Here is an 18,988-nt window from a genome sequence, read left to right as displayed (position 1 = left end):
TTGTTTTACATATACCTCACATCGAAAGTTAACTGCCTTTCCAACATTAACAAAGTTTTATTTCTCAGACATACCAGGCTCAAATCCCATCTCTGACATGGACAAGGTTTCTGACTTTGGGGTGCATTATTGGGCTTCTCTGTGCCTCAGTATGCTCATGTGGAACATTGGCATAACAATGGCCACCTTGTAGGATTGAAAGAAACCTTTTGCCCTATATAACAGTTACTCACTAAATTTGGTTTCTTTTGTACTGATTCCATTTTTTCATACCTGAAAACAGGTTCAGAGTACTGCACTGTGGTGTGAGTGCCTAGCAGCCAGCAGATTTGTGCCACTCAAGCTGGTGTCCCAGCAGACTGCCAAATCATACTTCATGAGCCTCCCGGGCGGCCACTGCAACATCATCAACCATGCATGCCAAGGGTCTCCTCTCTCCGCTTTGCTCAGCCAGTGTGATCTGTCCAACGAATTGGAAATTGTAGAAACACACATTGCAAGTATTAATGCAGCAGGTGCTATTCATACACGGGAAGCTTTTCTGTCCAGTCACTCACACCACCAGAGTCATGGAGGAGGGAAAGGGGCAGCATCACATTTCCCTCTCTTCTTAGAATTGCCACCTTTTTCTCGTCTCCAGTGCCAGTGTCTTCTTACAGGATTAACGATAGAAGAAAAGTTTCGCTGTTCTGGCAATGGTAAAAAAAAGTTCCCACTCTTTCTAAGCATTCTTCCTAGCAACAGACCCAGTGACTTCCTCCATGTTTCTGCCGGGTGCACTGCTCTCAGAGTATTTATCGCTTTCTGCCACCTGCCAGACATACAGCCGTGGGTCAGTAGTCACTTTCTGTGCCTCAGTTTTCTGATCTGTTTCATGGGGATAATAGGATCGCTCACCTCATTAAGTTGTTATAAGAACCAAAATTATGTCAGCCAGTTATAAAAGTAACTACTTACACATGTTGCTTTGTAGTCATTTATTTGCATAAATAATGAATGGACCTATGGGCTGGTGGAAGTAATGTGGACTAAGAATCACAGAGCTTGCCTCTGGGGTCCTACCTTTGCCACTTACTAGCTGTGATGAATCATTGTGAAGTCCCGTACTCTTTCTGAACCTTTCCTTCTCTCTGTAAAATGTTGAGAAAATACTTATGTTTCAGTATTAAGTGAGATTACTTCTATGCAAAATAAACCACAAAATGCCATATAACACAAAATGGTATTATTATGTCTCATATCTGTCTTTGACCTGCTGAGTCTCAGTCATATTTGTGTTTCTTGTGGCCCCCAGGGTAGTACTTTCCCCCTAGTATATCTAAACAGTAATTGTTGAAAGAACGGTTTAATAATTCAATGCAGCTGAGAAAAAAGAAGTGTGCCAAGAAGGCCTCTGTGTGGCCAACAGAGATGGTATGAACCTACACACACGCTCCTGGGAGCGCTGGAGTATCCAGTTAGAAGCAGTAAGAATGGGTTTGGTTGCTCCAGGCAGGCACACTGACCACCATGGGAAACTGGAATTTGGCAGTCTGACTGTAATGGTGGAGACAGAAAAACTGAGAAAAGCGGACATGAGAACTTAAAAAGCCATTCAGTGAGGTGCTTTTAACTGTAAGAAGAGATCCAAGGAGGCTTACTGAAAGATAAATTAGACAAAGCAGTTGAGATCTTTGGAAAACAATTTCACTTTGGCAAGAATATACCAGGTGACTTGACATGACAGATTCTCCTAATTTTCATGATTGCCTCCGGGAAGGATGAAGCTAAACTGGCTCTGTTTTTGCAATATGTTTCTCAAACATCACTTCTTGGCCTGCTGCACAGGTGATTAACTACAAAGTTCATGTTGCCAATTATCTCAACGATGGCCTAATTTTCTCTAGTGATCCTGGAACCTACTGTATTTCCGGACTACAAGATGCACCGGACCATAAGATGCAGCTAGGTTTTAGAGGAGGAAAATAGGAAAAAAACCTTGCCCCACCACCACCAACCCCCCACCCCATCGAGCCAAGTAAGCTACATTTGGACTATAAGACGCGCCCCCATTTCCCTCCTAAATTTGGGGGGGTACGTCTTATACTCTGAAAAATATGGTAATTCTCCTGGGTTTTGCAATATCTACCAAGTAAATGTTAAAACCTTTATTTAGCAAATGAATTGCTTGGTCAGTTTATGTAGCTATTTATATCTTCAGGATGATTTGCAGTCAGTTTGGAGAGTTGGTAATTATTAATTTTAAGTAATGACTTTGACACTAAAACAAATTCATTTAAATTTATTGACTATTTGATTTTCACTATTTTTATGCCACTATTAGCTCTATGAAATAGCATCCAATTTAGTGTTTTTATCACATGAACATCAATCTAGATGGCATGCTTACCTAATTTGTAGATAACATGAAGAGGAAAGGCATAAAAAATATTTTAGAAGGGCAGAATTGGGAAGCCAGAGTTTTGAGCAGGTTAGAACCCATTCTAAAAAGGTAAAATAATAATGTGGTAAAATAAAGCCTTCACTAGGTTCTAACAGAAACACCTACAAAAAGATAAGGGAAATATTGTCATGTGATATGCAACTATGGGATCAGCTGGTAAATGAGGTCCTGTAATTTAGTTCATATCTATTGTGCATTTGAGGTTATAGAGACCAGATTCACTCAGAGCACCATCAGAAGAGCGACTTCCCAACACAGCAGCCCTGTCTGGATCTGCAAGGTGCAAAGTTATCAGGGTCGTCAGAAACTTATCAGCAGGAAGTTAAGAGGCAACTTCAGGGACTGCCTCTTCTCTCTTGTGGTATCTCTTTGGCCTGAGTACCTCTCATATTCAGTAGGTTCTCCTCTGGCTCCTGATATCTGGGAGATATTAGACCAGAGAGAGCTGGTTTAATTGGCTTCATCGATTATCATTTCTAGAACAGAGACCTTTGCAGAGATCACCTCATGTGTCATCCACCAGATTCTATGGGATACCCTTGAGTCAGGTGCTTGCCCGGGTCTCATCAGTGGCCACCTGTGCTAAAACAACAGTTTAGCCCTGCTTTTCAGAACAATGGGCTGTGGTAGAGGAAGTTCACACTAGAATGTAAATCTGGATATATTTCTAAGGGCCCGAATTGGGACCAATGGGTGAAAGCTACAGGAAGAGAGATTCAACTCCATACAGAATTCTCTAAAAATGCAATAGGCCATAGGTACTAGATGGTTGGATACTATGACATTTCAGGTCTCTTCCAGTTCCCAAAGTTGTGCGGTTTTTTAAAAAATCACTCTTTTGCTTCTTCCCAGAAGTGTCTAATGAAAGCCATCTTTCTTCATTATTATTATTATAACAAGCCATGAAGATAATTCTGCCATAGTGTAAGTAGGATATGCCTACAGTGTCAGAAATAGTAATGCTTTTGCCATAACCTCTTAAATAAAATATATTTCATAGTAGAATATTTGTAAATAAAATTTTACTATAGTGAATAACAATAATTTATTTTTTATTTATTGATTTTTAGAAAGAGAGAGAGGAAGGGAAAGAGAAAAAGAGAGAGAAGCTTCTATTTGTTGTTCCACTTATTTTTACATTCATTGGTTGTTCTTGTATGTGCCCTGACTGGGGATCAAACCCATAACCTTGTTGTATTGGGATGATGCTCTAACAAACTGAGTACCCAACTAGGGCTAATAACAATACTTCAAAGAAAGGGAATTATTTTAAATAAGGTAAATGAAATGAGGCAGCAAACTGCAACAAAGATATTTCTCTAAGATAACTGAAGATGAATGTAAGAATGTTTGGTGAATTTTTTACAAATGGTCTGTAAATGGTGTTCCAGAGATTTCAGCTAGGCTTTTACACGCATATGACATGATGGGCAGAGTCATTTAGGGCAGATTTCAGTGATGGCTCTTCTGATAGTGGCCAAGCTGAAGTCTCCAAAATAGTATAATTAAATCTCAGCATTCAAACTCTACTAATTTAGAAGTGTGTGTGTGTGTGTGTGTGGTGAAGGGAGAAATGTGAATCCTCTTACAAACAACAGGAATTAGCAATTTAATCTGAGAAAATCTGAAAGCACTGGGAAGACTCCAGAATGCTTCTGTTTTCACTTCCAATTTGGAAATGCATTGTGACAAATGAATACAAAGCAGATACAAGGGCGGAGTAGCCTTGCCTCCCTCTGCCTGTTAACTGCATACCCTCAAGGCAATTTATGGTTAAGAGAGAGAGACCAGCTTTGTAAAAATTCTAGTTCCATTATTTTGGAGACAAGGCTAAACTCTCTTGGCTTCAGTTTCCTCTTTTATAAATTGGGGATAATAACAGCACTTAGGTCGGAGAGTTCTTGTGAGAATTAAAGCACTTCTTAGCACAGTGTCTAGCTCACATGAAGTGCTCATAATTTAGCTACTAGGGTTATTTTTCTCTTTATTATTTCTTAAGGGGTGGGAACCCTGAGGGTAGGCTCTCCTCTGCCCAGGCAGCCAGGGCTTCAGTGCCTAGTCATCATTGTGGCCCCACCTCTTCTTATTATACTGAAGTAGAGTTATGCCCAAATACAGTTACATCCAGCTCCAGTTCCTGGTCCAACTTTGTCCTCTCCAGATGACTTGATTCCGCCCTGGAATTTGCTTCCACCTTGCATGAGTCACTGTACCTCTCAGAGCCTCAGTTATGGGACCTGCTTTCAAAAATTGGTGATCTATTTAATTTTACTGGGTTTTTTAATTTTTGATACTATTAATTTAAATTTGTTTTAAAACAATTTTGAGCATTATCTTGTACAAAATGTGTAGAAAAAGATGACATTAGAAGTAGATGAGCTGTTGAAAAACATCTCTGACTTTCTCTATTTTGAAAAAAATGCCTATACTCTGGTTCCATCCTACTGGCTGAGGATTTATTTGGCCTGTGAGGGGGCAAGCCATCATCATTTTTTAAAAGCCCTCCCACTGATGCTCATGTGCCCATAAGGCTGAAAAGCACTTAGCAAGCCCGAGGTCAGACTGTGGTGGTGGAAGCATGTCTGGATCTCCTGGCTTCTGCTCTTCTCACTACCTACTGACCCCAAGTTCTGGTTTCAAAGAGGCTCTCTAAATGATTCTTTCTGTAATTTCCACCCTTTCTCAAAAAAGGGGGGGTATTAAATAAGCACACTATTCAAGCACTTCTGTTTGTTGGTTTCTTTTTAATTAAGGTTTCACTCTATATTGTTCTACCCTAACCTTATGCTTGTTTTTCTTATCCCCAGTTGCCTCTTTTCTCACTGCCTTCAAAGCCGCCTCTAAAATGTAATTGTATTGCTGAATTCCTCTCTGACATCATCAACCTTGATCAAATACTTGGTCTTCATTGTTTGTTCTTTTCAGTCTGTATTAGATTTTTCCCACCCATGGCTTGGGTGTTTATGTGATTATAAAGTACAGTGTATTCCCATGAAGTATGAGAGTAGAATAAGATCAGGTGCATTTTTTACTTTTTGATTTGTGTATACAGTGTTTTTAGGGGTCATTCAGACCAAAATGTAATTGGAATTATGCTACATTTATTTCATTACCTGTTGCCATTAAATTACTTGAAGTTTCTTTGACATTGATGTCCTTAAGTACAGTAATTCTTGGTTCAACTTAATCATGGAATTTAATATGTATTAAGTTCTCCTTGTCAATTGTAGTAGGATAATAGAATGAAATCTCAGTTAAATAGAATTAACTAACCCAAAACAATTTTTCACTGTTCTGTGGGGGTTTTTTTCTTTTCAGGAATCTGTGATATTCTTCCTCAGCAACGCCCACCCCTGCTTGGCGAAGACTCACCAAGCTGCCGTCAGCTGTTGGCATCAACCTGAGAAAAAGACGGCTTCGAAAATCAGGGAAATGTTCAGGAAACTGTTGGCCCACTAGATCTTCCAAAGGTGAGAACCAATCAGTTCTCCTTTTGTATTTGGAAATCTGAATGAGCTGTTTTGTCTTCTGAAATACACTTCTTTAAAGGAGAGTGGTTAGAGGATGAGGTTATTGAAAACTATCTATGAAGAATTGGAAGTTTTTCTTTATTAGGAGAAATTTTTAGTAGTTATGAAGGAAACCAATGGCCTATTTTGACCAAGTAGAAATTTATGTGAGGTTGTATTTCTGACTTACGAAGACCTACTGAACATGCACATGCAGGTGCGCATGCGCACACACCCTTACCTGAAAAAGCCGATAACATTTCCTCCCCAGAGGGATTTCTTACGTACAAGAGTGCCCCTTATCTATAGGAGAAATGTTCCAGTGGATCCCCAGTAGACCCCTGAAACTGCAGATGGTACCAAATCCCATATATGCTGTTTTTTCCTATACATACATACATACATACATACATACCTTTTCATTTAAAGGAAGCACTTAATGGCTTCTCTTTGACAGATCTGAATAGCCAGCAACTTGCGCTTTGGGGCCATTATTAAGTAAAATAAGGGTTACTGGAAGTCAAGCACTGAGATATGGTGATATTCGATCTGTAACCATGGTTACTAAGTGATCTAGCGGGCATGGATACACTGGACAAAGGGATGAACCACATTGGGGGGAGAGACGGATGGGGATGGCATGAGATTTCATCATGCTACTCAGAGCCATGTGAGATTTAAAACTTACAAATGGTCCATTTGTGGAATTTTTGTATTTAATATTTTTGAACCATGGTTGACTGTGGGTAACTGAAATTGTGGAAAGCAAAACTGCGGAGGGGGCTACTGTGTTTGGAGTCTACATCAGTCTTCATATCTACCTTACCCTTCTCTCTAGGATTGTTTTAAGGCTCAAACAATATAAGCAATATGAAAACACGTTGTAAATCCATGAAATATTATTTGTATAAGTAAGAAAAACAACTATCATTTCTAAACAGTTATAACCCTCCAAAATATTCTCATATCCTCCAATGTGTTTTCTTAAATAGCTTGATTCACTTTAATTTGATGCAATAAACTGCTAGGGTTTCAAGAAGCAAAGGTGATAAGTACTTACCTTCAAGGAATATCTGTCAAATGCAAGAGACATACACATAAATCAATATGCTTACCTCCAATATGATAAAAGTATACTAAGATTATATTAAGGAATGGAAAATGTATCAAATGGAACATGAGGCCAGAGGATTGTATATAAAGAAGTCTTTCTGGAGGTGACCCCTGAGATGGCTCTTGAGAAATGAATAGGAGTCAGTCTGCTAAAGAGCAGGGGGATGAGGAGGGCATTGCAGACGGGAGCAGTGGGATTGGAGTATGAAACCCACATGTGGAAATAGTAAGTTGTACAAGGTATGGGGTGTGTGTGTAAGCACTGAGGTGTTTTGAGCTCACAATCATTAGTATTGTAGGTATGTTACCCTGGAGAGAATATAGAGAAAGAGCTGGAGGTGAGCAAGATTGAAAGGAGGAAGATTCATTTGTAATGATTTGGGGAGAAGATTGGAGGGCTAGAATTAGGGTACAACCAGAGAGGAACACAGAGAGAGAGAAATGCAAAAGAGCTAGAAGGTGTTGGTTTTGGTGATAGCCTGGGCACTAGAATTGAAACCATGTTAGAACTTGGGATTCTGAGGCATCTGACTTGGGTGATTGAGAAAATGATTATGCCATAAAGGGAATTTAGGAGGAAAGAGGACTTACTCTTGGGGAGAAGAAAACTTTGAGGCATATATGTGACATTTAGGTATAAATGTCCATCAGCAGTTGGAAGTATAAATGTGAAGTTTAGGGAGGGTTTAGGGCTAGAAACATTGATCTTAAGAAATGCAGGCAATGGTTAAAAATATTTTTAAAATTTTTTTATTGTTGTTCAAATACAGTTATCTCCATTTTCCCCTCACCTTTCCCCCCACCCCATCTATGCCCACTTCTCACCCTTGATCCTACTGTCCTTTGGCTTTGTCCTTGTGTCCTTTATACATAAAGTTGATTTTGTACTTAAGCCTTCAATATTATTTATTCAATATTATACTTAAAAAACAACTCACCACATTCTCAATTTCCATTTCATTTTGATATTACCTATCATTTCATCTGTCTATAATTGTTGTTCTTATTTTCTTGGCATAATAAATGAAGATTTTTCCTAGGAACATATGTGATAACTTTTTTTAGTTTGATAAATGTAAATTTAAACCAGTATTTAAAAACCAATGTAAACCCTAAAATTTAGAAGAGTTATAAGCCAGTAGTATTCTCCATTTTAATTCATAGTAGATACAGAAATTAAGAAAGTTGCTTTGCCTTCCAAAATATTGTTCTTTTTCTGTATGAATCACGGTTTCTTATCAATTCCCCACTTTCCTTGCTCTGCCCAGGATTTGGACATTGCATATGGGAGACTAAGCAGGATCTTTCTTCATCCTTCAGCGGGATAGTGCCAGGACTTCCCCGCCGCTTGGGTCTTCCCGGCATCAACCCAGAATGTCTCCAAGGGTCCTGTTAAACAGAGGCTGCCCTGTTTGAGAACAAGTTTACAGAAGTTAGACTTTTGAAACACATTACTCAGAGGCTTCTTTGAGGGAATGTTGTGGGGGAAAATTTTAAATTCAAATAATACTTACAATAGTACTATTTTGAATGAATTTTATTAGATTACCATGGCCTTCCTTAACTTACTGACATTTTTTTAAGACCTGTTGTAAAATTGGAAAATGCTCCTTTTTATAGTCCACTTCACTACCATCTTTCCCCCAAATTCAAAGATCAGCTAAACTCTCACTTTCATTTTCATATATAAGAAAAATAATGTGAAGCAGAAATAAATTATTTAATGGTAACAGCTGAAGCCAGAGCCCTGGTCTCTTAAAACTCGTTCTGCTCTTTTCACTTCATCATTTTTTCTCTCATTCCAAATCTTCATTGAACTGTGAAGTTATCTGTATGTCCTAAAATAGGAAATTGAATTAAGGAAATCCATTCATACTGATGGCATTGGCTTTGGCTGTCACTCTTCATTCAACAGACAGATTTTGCATTAGTAATTTTGGCTCTGATTAAGGTGTTATTATTTTAAACTTTTTAACATGTATTTTGTTTTCAGCATCTTCTATTTATCATACTAGTTAAAATGAAGGATTGGGAGAGAATCAAAACCACCTATGTTTAGAATACAGTTGAAAAGGACACTCAGCCAACACTCATCACCACGCCAGTTTCCCCCAGCAGGTACTCTCAGTGCCACTGTATCAGGCGCACTCACGACCAGTGCAAGTGCTGGCTACACAGCCCCGTGCCATGAAACATGCTAGTTTTTCAGTTTTATTTTCCCATTTCAATAGAAGATAACTTTTACACATAAAAAGGCACTCAACAATTATTGTAAAACTAACAAGCACAAGATAGTTCTGATTTTCTCAAACATATTACAGTACCCTATGAATTTTGTGTATAAAAGTTTATGGAAATGCTGAGTTGGTGTAAGTTAGAATGATGTCACATGCATGCAAGTTGTAGGTGGTCTCAAGGACAATGAATTGTTCTCTGAAATTCACAGAACAGTCAGTCATCGCTGTGAAACCAGTGGGCTGTAAATCATCGAGATGCATGTACAAAACATGATTCACTCATCCGCAAAGCTGCCAGTAACAAAAGGGGTTTCCTCTCGTTTCTCTGTAAAACAAGAAATATGTCTCTCTGATTTGATATCTTTAGGGGGGTGTGGTTTCTTTTTCTGCCTCTTTCATCCTTGTCTCTATGTCTTTTTCCTGTCTCACTTATATTCTCTGTGTGATAGACACATACTAATATGATGTCTCCAGAATGTGATACCCTTGACAGTTTGTGTTTATGGAACTGGCTGTGGAAGCAGCTGAGACACCCTTCATTTCATGAGGGGTGAGAGCTGTGGGAGGCATTGTCTGACATGGTTGCCCTCTGCATATCTTGGCTACATTGGGCAGAATGACAGCATGAACAGGGATGGACAGATAGGGAGTCAGTGAACACAAGACGGTATGGCTGGTAAACAGCTTTCACCACTGTTGTCTAGTGGTGGGGTCTTCTTCTGAACCATCTTACCATGGCCAAAGTGCAGAATGCAACAGTAGTGGGTGGCTGCTCAGAGTACCATCAGGCTACAAAATAATGGATAGACTTTATGTTGGCTTGGAGCTGCCACTTACAAGTATTAAGAATTTTAAAGAATAATTAAGACTGCCCTTCTACTGTGTGGTTAGAGCACAGAATGCTGCTGGGGGAATATTGTTCAGGGGAAACTCCTATTAGAAAGAAGCCATAGGTGAGTTGCTAGGTGACACTTCTGAAATGGGCAAGACAATGTGTTATCCTATGCCTTTCTGTAGTGTGGGATTTTTTAAAGAAAGGGGAGAGCATATGCTGAGCCACCAACTCTTGATACAAATTCAGTCGTATTATAGAGGTCAGGGACTGCATCAGCAATTTGTGGGCCGTTTTTGGTGGACAACAATGATAATGGATTTCTAATCAGATAATGTCCTGCTACATTTGAATTTTCACTTTTTACTGCCTTTTGTTGTTGGAGTACTTTTGAAATTATTCTTGATTCAGGTTTATTATTAACTTTTTAAAATCTAGCTTCTGCACTAATGTCTTGCTGCTCATGTTAAAATGAGAATGGTGACCAGAGAATTTATTTTTGCATTTGTTAATAGAATAGCAAGGCAGCATAATATGAATTAATGACTCTTCCCATTTCCCCATAATATAAGCTAGATTCGTCATCCCCTGGGGATCTATTTCAAATTCATGCCCTAATAAACCATTCTTGCTAGTTGTTGCCTTTCTAGCATTTTAAAAGCTTCTACATAATGGATAAATAGATAACTATCAATAATAAATCATTTTTATTTTAAACTTAAAAAAATTTTTGATTGTTCTCATTATAAAATGGAAAATGAAACAGAACTTCCTCTTCACAATCAATTTGTGCTTTGTGTTTTGTTGTTTTTGGTGGGAACCATCCTGTGGCAATTGTCTTTTTAATATGTTTTAGAAAATAAAATCTATGAGGAAAGATTGAGGATAAAAGAAATTATTGAGGATGCAGAACTACTAATAGGGTTTATTCAGTCTTTGTAATATCTTTTATTTAGAGGATATATATATATATATTATCATTGACAGAACTATTTTAAAATGACAGTATCTACTTGGGTAATAGTTATGTTACCAATATTTTAGGTTATTCTCTTTTGTTCCCCCTCTTTGCTATCAAAGTTGTCATGTTTTGTTGAGAGTCATCATATTAGTGTGTTGTATGTGACACATAAAAGGGACAGATACAGAGAGAACAAGAGAAACAGAGGTGACCAGAGAGAAACTGAAACCAGAGAGAGATATTCCTCATTTGCAACACATACATCAAAGCAGTATTTGTAGTTCTTCCCCCCTCTATCTTATTTCTCTGATTTCTTTGGCATTAAAGCTATGTAATTTTTGTAACATACAAGCCTATGAACAGGTACACAGAACTATATCCTAAGCTGGGCATCAGAATACGGTTACCATTGTTGAACTCTGAGGTGCCACCGAGATCCCTTGCCCTGCTGAGGACTGAGACACTCCTCCTCCAGCTTCTGGGAGTATTGACAGCTGGGAGCTCATAGCCCAGTCCCTCCATTTGGAGACTGCCCCCAGCCTTCAGCTAAAGAGTTGCCTTACTCAAAGTTATACCACCTGCCCCAGGGCAGCAGCGTATGTTCAATGACTGGTCTATTTGGGGACACAAAGGCCCTTAGGACAATTCAAGACAACTCTGTAGGACCTGTAGGGTCAGTTGAGACTTTCATTGTGACTGCATCACAGCCCAGCTTTTCCAGCACCTTGTCTGGCTTTGTTCAGTCATTGTTACATAGTGAGCCCAAGAGCCCACACCAATAAAATTCCTGCATGCCAATCCTCATGTCAGAGTCTGGTTCTAGGGAAACTTGGCCTGCAGCAGTCACCAGACATGGACCATGTCATGCACACATGTGTGAGCCTGTGATTATGTATGTTTATAGCACTGTGATATGGTACTAGCTCCAAAATCATAATCAAGATCTCTGAAAATCTAGGCCAGGCAATTCTGTGAAAATAGGGATAACAATACCTACCTCTTAGAGATTGCCAGAATTTGATAGCAAGGTATTCAGTGCCTGGTAAAAATGAAGCACTTATTCAATTATACTTTTTATTGTAATTAGTAGTAATTACCTACAAATAACCCACTAGTTCTGACCAATTGGTTACAGTGCAGTATGCATTTTAGTGTCATTTTTATTACTACGTTTGTTTTAGTAGAGTATGAAGGTTAATAAAAGATATATCACCTGCAAATTTAAGTAATTTTTCAAATTTGTTAGTCCTCTTTTCTAAAGTATGTGGAGAAATTGGGCATAGTTCCATAAGAAACCTAAAGTGGTTAAAGAGATTAAAATAAGTTCTATGAGTAAAAGTTAAAGATCTGAAGTTGTTTAAGATTGGAAGATGAAGGTAAAACTTACCTTCTATCTTCAAGTGAGTGGAGGTGTTTTGTGTATGTAATTGGTGGGGGTGGATTATTTGACATGTTTCGTCCAGGTTTACAGAGAATACAACAACCAAAAATGGGCATAAATTAGAGGAGGAGACTAGTTGGGTTTAAATTAAGGCAATTTCTCCACTATTGGATGATAAGAAACAGGAAGGAGCTTATAGAATATACACTTAAAAAAATCTTCAGAAAAAGAAAAGACAACATTAAGTCCTTAGTCACTGAGATGCTTCCCAGGGAATTGATGGAGAACTCTGGACTCTTGATTCTGTGGTTTCATATTTCAGAAATGATGTTTCTAAGAAACTCAATCACATGTTCTATTTTGCAAATGGGGGAAAATAACTATCCACATTTGTTTTTTAAATATACTTTATTGATTATGCTATTACAGTTGTCCCATTTTTTTCTGCCCTTCACCCCCCTTCACCCTGTACCACCCTCCCACCAGCATTCCCCCCCCGCCTTAGTTCATGTCTATGGGTCATACATATAAGTTCTTTGGTTTCTCCATTTCCTATACTATTCTTAACCTCCCCCTGTCTATTTTGTACCTACAGTTATGCTCCATATACCCTGTACCTTTTCCCCCATTCTCCCTCCTCCACCTCCCTGCTGATAACCCTCCATGTGGTCTCCATTTCTGTGATCCTGTTCATGTTCTATTTGTTTGCTTAGTTTGTTTTTGTTTTTGTTTTTCAGATTCATTTGTTGATAGTTGTGTGTTTGTTGTCATTTTACTCTTCATAGTTTTGATCTTCTTATTCTTAGACAAGTCCCTTTAATATTTCATATAATAAGGGCTTGGCGATGATGAACTCTTTCAACTTGACCTTATCTGGGAAGCACTTTATCTGCCCATCTACTGTAAATGATAGCTTTGCTGGATAGAGCAATCTTGGATGTAGGTCCTTGTCTTTAATGACTTTGAATGCTTCTTTCCAGCCCCTTCTTGCCTATAAGGTTTCTTTTGAGAAATCAGCTGAGAGTCTTCTGGGAACTCCTTTGTAGGTAACTGTCTCCTTTTCTCTTGCTGCTTTTAAAATTCTCTCCTTATTTTTGATCTTGGGTAATTTAATTATGATGTGTTCCTCCTTGTGTCTACCACTTACAATGTAACAGGTTCACCAATACAAAGACATATGGCCCAAATGAAAGAACAGATCAAAACCTCAGAAAAAGAACTGAGCAATGAGGAGACAGCCAACCTATCAGATGCAGAGTTCAAAACACTGGTAATCAGGATGCTCACAGAAGTGATTGAGTATATATACAAAATAGAGGAAGCAGTGAAGGCTATGCAAAGTGATATAAATAAAATTATACAGGGAACCAACGGAGAAGGGAAGGAAACCAGGACTGAAATCACTGATTTGGAGCAGAAGGAAGAAATAAACATTCAACTAGAACAGATTGAAGAAACAAGAATTTTAAAAAATGAGAAGAGGCTTAGGAACCACTGGGGCAACTTTAAACATTCCAACATCTGAATCATAGGGGCGCCAGAAGGAGAAGAGGAAGACCACATTTGTTTTTTAACTGAATTTCTTAAGAGTATATATGAAAGTGTCCATATGCACTTTGTATGTGGTTTCTGATAATGAAACAAATCTGTTTCACTGAATAGATGCCTTTCTACATTTTAAAATATGATAGATATTACCATAATTTTCAATCTCACTGTATGTTATCTCTTTATATTTCATATAAAAATAAATTAAAACCTACCAACATGGACCATTTATTTGTACCCAATGTAAATTCTGAGACTCAGATTTTGGGATGACATTGTTAAAACACTAATGAGTATTACGTCACTATGATGGACTGTAAAACAACAGCAAGAAGTCTGGAATTTTGGAGTAGAACAGCTTTTTCAATCAATTAATTGCTCATAGATAAGACTAAAAATGGGTAATGGAGCTAGGTTTTTACACTAAATGCTCTTTTAAGACTTCAGTGTAAGAAGATAAGAGGAAGCCACTAAGAAGTTTCTAAATTATTAATAAGTATATTGGATTTTGCATTCTCCTTGCCATATCTTGTCAAGTAGTAACAGGCCTAGAGACAGAACGTAGGAAAAAGAGCACTGGACTGGAAGCCAAAATGTCTGGCTCTGGTTTAATCACAGCCACTGAATGATCTCTTCTTCTCATAAAACTATGTCTCTCTCTATAGGTTTCCTTTCTTGTTCCAGCATCATATCTTAGATGCTCATCACACTACTGTACCTGCTTTCAAAAGAAGCCCAGTGGACCTGAAGATTCAACCTCAGCCTGGGAGCTCTGTCACACATTGACCTAAAGAAGCTCTGATTTAATTTAATTCTTTTTAGCATACATAGGTAAATAGACAGAGATTTTCTTTAAGATTTCACTTGATTAAATGGATCTATTGCTAGAAAAATGAGTTTTAAAGGTATCCTTACTGATTTCCATGTTTTCAATATTCTCCCCAATATATTCCATCAAAATACTCAAGTTTATTTCTTCTGTTACTGCCAAGCTAAAACTCTTCAAATGGCTCTATATCTCATGAGGAAAAACATATGCAATCCTTGCCTTGGTATTCCAGGCCTCCCTGCTTACCCCATGAGTTGAGGGGCCTCAGTGTTCTCATACAAGGTCATCCTGATCTGGTTATTGGATGCAGGGCCTGCGCTGGGTTTGCTATCACAAGCCACTCATTCAACTGAGCTCCAATTCTGATTTTGCTCAGCGTTGTTCTTGGTCCTCTGCTCGGCTATCTAAGCCATCGTCTTTCTCTCCAGCAAACCCCAAAGCACATTATCGTCCTCCAAAAAGCCTTCCTTGATTATTCTAGTCCACATTCATCTGTCTATCTCTGAATTCTTCCATGTGTTTGGGTATTTTACTTGTCTACATTACATTTTACCTAGTTGACAATGGTGTTATATAGGCTGTGTGGAGAGTTAGTATTGCTGTGAGTACTGGGAGTACAGTGGCCTATGGAAATACAGTTGCTTGAATCCCCCCATATCATATGTAAATGTTCAATGTAATATGTGGATTGAGATAGGAAGGTAGATGTATTTTGGAAATAAATTTCAGCAACATGGATGGAAATAAAAGTGATCTGGTCCTCATGTTACCTTAAGATGCAAAACATTCTGAGGTGGTATCTCATTGTGGTTTTAATTTGCATCTCTCTTATGAACAATAATAAAATAATTTTTTTAAAAGATGCAAAACATCGAAGCTCAAAGTACTTGCTTAAGATCAAATGATAAAGTTTTAAGCATAATTCTGCCTCTGCACTTTGGGTCCTTTGGCAAGATTTATCCTATGTGATTTTCTTTTTAATAACTGTGATAATATTCCTATTCTTTCTTTTGTGCACATCACAAAACACTTTTGTATGTTGTTTAATTTTAGCTTCACAGTGACCCATGGCAACTAGGGCAAGCTAGTTAGTATCTGTCAAACAAGAAAACTGAGCTTGGGAACATGCCCCAAACCCTAGTGTGTTAAATTCACAGCAGGCACTGAAACGCAAACCTTCTGGTTTCTATTTTAGTGTTCTATGCACGTGTTACTAAAAGTACCTTCTATAGTTCTGCAGCATGGGCATCACCTAGGCGCCTGTGAAAATGCAGAAGCTCAGGCTTCATTTTAACAAGATGCCCAGGGATTTACATGTACTTTAAATGTGGAGAATTCCTATAATTTAAGGACAGTGTAAGCCTCTGAGGTACAAACATGAAAAGGTTTTATTTTTATTCCTACCACTGCCATCACATCTCCTCTTCCTTTTGACAAGGTCTATAGCCACTCTGATAGATTTTTTTGTTACTTTCAGGTTTTTAAAAGTTTAATACACTCTAGTCCACTTTTAAAACTTCAAACTCATGTGGAAGGAAAAGCCCACAGCCCAGCTGTGCCCTTCAACAATGTTTTTCCTATTCATCAACCTTTTCCTGAACCGCATGGACCACTTCCAAGCTCTGCCTTTTAGTGACGTACCATGATGATGCTCATTTTTCAGGATAAGAAATTCAGTTGCCCCACTCAGTCTTCAGTAAAACTCAGAAGTAAAAACCAAGCCCATATACCCAACATAAAATAACTAAGAAATTTCCATCTTTATTCATTATATTTCACTAAGGTATTGGCCCAAGGATGATATAATGGTTGTCTTTGGCAAGAACTAAAGTTGATGAAGTATGAGAATATACTTCATTAGGGAGAGACACCTGTTAAGCTGTTGTTCTTAATTTTATTTGAAATTTTTAATATTCTCAGGCTAAGAAGCCAAGAGTTAGTCTATTCACCATGAGCCAAATGGCTGCCTTAAATGTTCAAGAGGAACTCCATTGAAGTACCTGGGGGCTACGTTCATTAGAATTCTTAGGGGTTGTGTATTACCCAGTCCAAGCTATCTATTATATCAAACTTCTATCGCCTTATGTTCATCCCTGTAATGAGGTTTTATTTTGGCTCTCCTGCTCCCTCCTCTGTGTTTTGTTTGTTTTCCCTTTAAAGTGACAAGAAAAGACAGATTTTGTCTTTATTTCTGGTTAGCAGACTTCATAAATATTTATTAACAGGTTCCCTTTCCAGCTACTATTTTGTGATTTGTTGTTTTGAGATGAAATCTAAAGTGAAAAATAACTCCCAGTTCTTACTTAAGTACATTTGAGTTGTTAACCTTGATTTTGGAGGTCATGAGCCAGACAGGAGTAACTTTTGAAGACTGTTTTCCTGGGCTACATCATTTTGAGAAGGCACAGGCCTTGTGTGGGTGGGGGGTGGGGAGGGTAGAGAGAGTCTTGTGACTCAGTGGGCAAGTAAATAGGACTAGTGAATAAATGCAAGGAATATTTCCAGAGCACCTGCAGGGGTGGCAGGCAGTATATCCACTGTGCCTCCATATCTTCACAAGGGCACTGTGAGGCAGGTGTAACCATATCTGTCTGATAAACTAGGACCTAGAGCTTAGGAGAAGTTAGCAATTTGTTCCAATTCACGAAGCTGGTAAGTGAAGGAGCCGTGATGTCAGAAGTTGTTGAAAAGTGAGTGTTGCACAGTGCTCTTCTGGTTGTTCTCTTGAGGTTGATAGTGGGTAATTTTGAAGTAATTACCTTTAGAGAGTCGATATGCTTTTGTTTTGGTAGATTAACTTGTTAAGAAAAAAATGTTAACAGGCCTGGGCTACTTGGAGTAGAGCCTGACGTTCCTGTGCTCACCCAGCTCCTGAGGCTGGGTGCTAGCACTTAGATGCCAGGGGACTGACCCTGTGTTTCTTTGGATTGCCCTTTCAGTTAGTGTTTTCTTTATTGGAGAAGGCTACTAAACTCCGCCGTTATCTGTCTGTAGAGAGATTTTCCCTCATTTAAGAAAGCTCTGCTTTGTAGAAATGTGTTCCTGTCCCCTCCTCTGCAAAGCACAACAGATGCAACTCTCAAGTGACCCTGTGGCCCAGTAGCACGCAATCAGCAGCTGCCGTTCAGCCCTCTGCTGTGCTCCCCTGAGCGTCAGCAGGACACTCGCGCTCCCATTTAGGGACTGCTTTTCTAAACTTATAGTCAGTCGGGGACTCTCTTTGTCCTGTGAGTCTGTTTCTTGACCGCGGCATAAAATTCTGTGTCTCGCCTTATTCAGGCTGGTGTCTGTGGACAGGGGATCGCCCCCACCACCATCACCACCCAGGCACCTTTCTGCCTTGGGTAGGTGGGGGACTGTCCCAAAGTCACAGAGGCGCATGTCAAGACAAGTCTGAAGCAAACTCTTTACCAGCCTCTTACAGTTTTTTTGCTGAAATTTAGAACACTGCTTTTGGATACAAAATGAAGGCCCTTATTTTGGAACCTAGTAACACTCGTAATTGTCTATTATCTGCCAAGGAAAGTTGTAATTAGGCTTCCTATGTAATTTACCACAGGATTTAAGGCATGTCATTTACATACAAAAAAGCAAAGGGCAGGGATATTTTTAAATAATATCGATCTTTCCTCCTAAGTATAAAAGTAATACATAGTCATTACAGATAATTTATAAAATGAAGAAAAATATGAAGAGAATGAAATAACAGGTAAAATGATTATTAATCTTTGATATATATTTTTGTTACATTCACACACAAGTATAGATACACACGTTTGTTGCAAAAACATTTTTAATGGCATTACTCCTTGGGACTTTAATGCCAACCATTTTTTCCTTTTAAATTCTTTCTTTTTATTTTTAGGATGGAATATTAACATAGTATATACAAAAGAGAAGGAAAATAACACAGTATTCAGGAACATTTACTATAGAAACGCATTGCCTAGATTATGGTCTTGGCTCTGTCATTTGCTAGGCTGGAATCTTGGGAAAGTTACTTCATGTTTTATGCTAGTTTTCCCATACATAAAATGGGGATAAAGTAGTTCTTATTTCATTCATAGGGTTCTTGTTCAAATTACATAATAAACAGTTAGCTATTATTATTTTTTAAAATGAGTATAACATATAT

General features: G+C 38.4%; 1 protein-coding gene across 1 annotated transcript in view; it reads left to right on the top strand.

Moving 5' to 3' along the window:
- NRCAM (neuronal cell adhesion molecule) overlaps positions 1–18,988 on the top strand; it is a 322,984-nt gene that overhangs the window by 62,393 nt on the left and 241,603 nt on the right. Inside the window, exon 2 of the mRNA XM_053926256.2 lies at positions 5,762–5,913. The gene's annotated coding sequence lies outside the window, so the exon portion shown is untranslated. The remainder of the gene's footprint in view (positions 1–5,761; positions 5,914–18,988) is intronic.

The sequence above is a fragment of the Desmodus rotundus genome, chromosome 6 (genome assembly GCF_022682495.2).
Source record: "Desmodus rotundus isolate HL8 chromosome 6, HLdesRot8A.1, whole genome shotgun sequence".
In the NCBI taxonomy this organism is placed as follows: domain Eukaryota; kingdom Metazoa; phylum Chordata; class Mammalia; order Chiroptera; family Phyllostomidae; genus Desmodus; species Desmodus rotundus.
Note: the sequence above shows the minus strand (reverse complement) of the source record. Positions and strands in the feature narration are given on the sequence as shown.